The sequence below is a fragment of the Pseudochaenichthys georgianus genome, unplaced genomic scaffold (assembly GCF_902827115.2).
Source record: "Pseudochaenichthys georgianus unplaced genomic scaffold, fPseGeo1.2 scaffold_609_arrow_ctg1, whole genome shotgun sequence".
Lineage (NCBI taxonomy): Eukaryota > Metazoa > Chordata > Actinopteri > Perciformes > Channichthyidae > Pseudochaenichthys > Pseudochaenichthys georgianus.
Window position 1 is genome coordinate 78,598 of NW_027263167.1, and position 4,547 is coordinate 83,144.

A 4,547-nucleotide genomic window follows, 5' to 3' on the forward strand; every position below is an offset into this window, starting at 1 on the left:
GGACTGTCGGAGCGGCGGACAATGCCCAGGCGCTCCATGGTTGCGAACTCCGCCCTCGCTACAGCCAGCTTAGAAGGGTTCAACCGCCGGGCCCTGGCGTAGACAGGAGGCCCCCCGGTAGTGACGTGGTGTTCCACGCCATGCTTAGTGGTAAGCGCAGAGAAGGTGGGTAGCGACAGGTCTGGAAACTCGGCCAACAGTCTGAGAAACGTGTCTGCCCCCGACAGCGAGCCTGACAGCCCGTCGTACGCTGCGCTGCCAAGTGTGCACACGAGGGAAGAAAACGTTAAGGCATCAACCAAACGCATATTCTTAACGTCCACTAAGAGTCCATGAGCACACAAAAAATCCGCTCCGAGGAGGGGAAAATAAATGTCCGCTGTCACGAAATCCCAGCTGAAACGCTGTCCTCCGATGCACAGACACATAGGCCTCACGCCGTACGTGCGAATGGGACCGCCGTTAGCCGTCGTCAATAGCGGTCCGTGCCCCCCACGGGCGACGTCTTCACTCGACGCTGGAACTACGTTCCGTCGAGCGCCCGTGTCACACAGAAACAGGCTCCCCGAAACGTTGTCGCTGACGAAGAGGAGCCTGCACGTGCCGCCGACGCTCAGAGCCACGACTGAGCTCCAGCCCCTCCGTTTCCCGGGGGTTTGTAGCTGCACGGAGCGATGCATCTCTTCGCCCTTGTCCCGAAACGTGCGTGGTAAACGCACTCTCCGGCGTCTCCACGCCGGCTCGCCACAGCCGTGTCCGGCCTCCGCCACGCTTTCTTGACTGCAGGTGGGCCGCTGAGCGTTGCGGCTAACGTCTCTGCACCGGGCTGTTGTGTAGCCAGGAAAAAATGATCCGCTTCCTCAGCCGAAGCACGGGGCTCCGTGACAGGCGTGTTGGCCAGCGCCGTTTGTACCCGGGGAGGCAAGTGACGCAGGAAAATCTCGGTGAATAAAAGCCGGGGATCCTCCCCCCCAAGCAGATTTAGCATTTTCTCCATTAGCTGAGATGGCTTGCTGTCTCCTAGGCCTTGAATGTGAAGTAACTGGTGAGCCCTCTCCTTAGCAGATAAGCTAAATGTCTTAAGGAGAAGGGCCTTAATCGCCTCATATTTGCCATGATGTGGGGGGGCTGCGATGAATCCCACCAACCTGGACGACGCAGAGCTGCCAGCGCTGCTACCACATGGTAGTATTGGGTGTACATGGGTGCTAGTGTGTGTTAAGATGAGAGATAAAAACCATCCCTTGATTGCAAAGTTAATCCCTGTGCTCCCTCCAGAGGGGGTTTCTCTCCCACACACTCCCCCCTCACTTGCTTGAAACACCCACATTGGACTCCTTTGTTTACTTCCTGAACATAATGACATCAACATGTAACACTTGGCTAGCGCTCCAAGTCATTGTCCGTGAAAGGACATATTTGTTTTTCTTGCCTGCCTCCACTTTGCACAAAGAACCTAGAAACTGTGAAAATATATCAATGAATAAAGAAAATATGGGCTGCATAAACAACAGCAAAACTATATTAAACAATCTGTTTACAAACGTTATGCAAATACTTCACCGCCATTTGCATTTCAATCACTTTCCCTTTGTTACCTTTAATGTTTTTTTGCTCAATGTCCTGTGTTGTGTTGCTTATGGTTCTAGAGATTTTGTGCATAAATCAATCATATCACAAGAATGGTTTACTCAAACAGCCAATGTAGTATAAAACACTTTAACACAAGTACAGAAGTAGCGTGCCTAAAACTGTTTTTGCAAGTGTATTTAATTGTTATATCCTAATGAAAACGCATGTGTTTGTGACGGAGTGAGCACATAACAGTATATATGATTATTCTGAAAGCAGGACAGACAAACATGCACACAGTCTCTAATACCATAGCCAACAAAAAGGACTTGTAACAACAGAAAAACTCAAGTGAACATTCAAACTTGAATCTTGTTTTTCTTTGTCCTAAAAATATTCACAAAACCAATAACAGTACCAAAATACAAGCAAAAAAAGGCGTGTGGTGTAGTGGGTTGTGCGTTGGTGTTCAGATCAGCAGGTCACATGTTCAAACCCCACTGCATTCAACATGTCGTTGTGTCCCTGGGACACTTCACCCCCAATTTCTCCTGTGTGGATTGTCCACAGTATTGAGTATGTAAGTCGCTTTGGATAAAAGCGTCTAACAAGTGACATGTAATGTAATGTAACAACAGGGTGAAACAAAAACATATTTTTGCTCTCCAATTACTTCAATAAATCCCAAATCTTTTCTGTTTTCACTTTCTTCATTTTACCCTGAGAAATGCAACAAAAACAAACAAGTTTCTTGAACAACTGAAAGTAACCCTTTGTGAGAAAGTCTGATGTACAAAATGGTCATTTAGGGGTTTGAGATATTGCTCTTTTACCTTACAGTTTTTTGCACAGGACTTAAGAACTCAGAGGTGACAGAAAATCAGAAAATCAACAGCACTCAGTTGCCACCCTGACAGCACAGTAGCACCTGTAGACAATCAGCTCATTAGGCCCTGATTGGCTGCAAGCTGCAATAAAGCCTCCTTTCTGCTACTCAGACAAGCAGAGCAAGTCACTTTGGGGCTACTGGTTCTTTACTGCTGTGTTGGAACACAGAGAGAGAGAAATATGACTTGTGGAGTTCATTTGGGGTAAGTCTTTGCAGATATGCAAAGTTAATTGTTGTTCGCTGTCTCTGATGTTTACTTCTTTCCTGTGCAGGATTGTCCTTATTGTCTTGGTTCAAGCAGAGCATGTGCGCTGTTTGTGGGCTTCACAAGGTGAGCTAAGCACAACATTTCACTTAAGTGCTGTGAATGACTGTGGCTTTAATATTCTTTTTTTCTAGCAGCTCAGAGCAAGAACAACAACACATATGTTGGCTTCAGGCAAAATAATCGGGAAGCTGGTGACAACTATCTCCAGAATTGACTCAGACAGGCCCTAAGCAGAAACTTAGACATACCTTCAGCTGTGGGCAGTCGTTTTAGCTGGGGGGCCTTCTACTGGTGGCTACACACAAACTGTTTCACAGCCAGCTAAAAGTGTCTTGGCTAAAGTCAGGCTAGTGCAGGGCAGCTCAGTGTCAAAACCTAACTTGAATCGTGTGCCTAAACAGCGTGTTCATGGCCTTTCTAGTGCTATTGTCGGTAGCGATTCTCTGAGTAAGAGCAGGGACAAGGGGAAGTCTTCCAGCCTGTTTGGTGCCGGCGCTGCTGAGCCAAACCAAATCCCTGCACGGACCAAAACTTCCTCCAGTGTTCGCGCTAAGCTAGTGTCTAAAACGGATAAACCTTCCCGTCCCTCAGCTCCTAAAAACCCCAGCCAGACTGAGGTTGTGAACCCATACAAACTGTTTTCAGGGAATGCAGGAAATGCCCGAGGAAGCTACAAGGCTACTTCCATGGCCTCAAGTTATGGCACATCTCTTGAGTCCAATGTAGGAAATGGTCCCATCGTCAAGCCTCGTAGTTACTCAACGAGCTACGACTCCAAATCGTCCAGAGAGGGAACCTCTGGTAAGAAGTTAGCCCCGACCAAGACCCACCATCCCTGATAAATTTGGTGGCAATGCTATCAGACGGCTGAAGGCTCCTGGGCAGGAGAAAGTGAGTGTCAGGAAGCCCCAGCAGGCCTACCTGACTTCCATCAAGGCCTACGTGGCCCGTCAGCGGCAAGCAACAAACCAGGCCTACGAGGCTCCCAACAAGGCCTACAATGCTCCCCAGCAGCAGACTCCCAACAGGGCCCACGAGACTCCCAACAGGACTCCCAACAGGACTCCCAACAGGGCCTACAAGACTCCCAACAGGACTCCCAACAGGACTCCCAACAGGACTCCCAACAGGACTCCCAACAGGACTCCCAACAGGACTCCCAACAGGACTCCCAACAGGACTCCCAACAGGACTCCCAACAGGCCCTACGTGGCCCCTCAGAGGCAAGCAAAGAACCAGGCCTACGAGGCTCCCAACAGGGCCTACGTGGCCCCTCAGAGGCAGGCTGAACCCCAGGCCTACATCTTTCCTCAGGTTGCTCCTCCCAAACCTCAAGTCCCGAGTGCTCACATAAATGCCAAATGGTTTCGTGTCAGTCCAAAGTGGGGACAATAGCAGGTGAGTACTGTGCTCGCTTTCTTGCTGTTCTATACATTAACTTAAACCTAGTGACTAATGTGTGTTTGTTCTTACAGGTGCAGCTGGTGTCCTCGGATGAATATTTCGTTTTTTAAATAAATACATGAATTTACCACCTGGTTGTGTCTTTACTTCACCTTGTATTGTGGGATGGTGAATGCCTAAGCATGAGTGCTTGTGTATGTAAGCTTGGTGCCCTCTAGTGTCTAAAAGGTGTGCATTTGCAAAAATGTTTCCTTTACAAAACAAATTTGGAAAATGTATCTTAATACTTTACAGCGCTGACAAAAGATTGTGAAAATCCCCTTAGCAAATGTCTCAATAGTTCTAGTTTAAACTATTGCAAATGTACAAAAGTGTGGGATATCTGCTTATGTGGCACACTGGTTCTTAAAACAA

At 48.2% G+C, this 4,547-nt stretch overlaps 1 long non-coding RNA gene across 2 annotated transcripts; it reads left to right on the forward strand.

The window, feature by feature from the left end:
* Positions 1–2,583: 2,583 nt before the first annotated feature.
* LOC139433552 (uncharacterized) lies at positions 2,584–4,260 on the forward strand. Of its 2 annotated transcripts, none has more exons than XR_011642995.1 (4): positions 2,584–2,663; positions 2,734–2,792; positions 2,861–4,127; positions 4,205–4,260. It is a non-coding gene; the product is annotated as an uncharacterized lncRNA (long non-coding RNA). The 2 variants fall into 2 exon arrangements; XR_011642996.1 differs by having other exon boundaries at positions 2,864–4,127.
* The last annotated feature ends 287 nt before the right edge of the window (positions 4,261–4,547 follow it).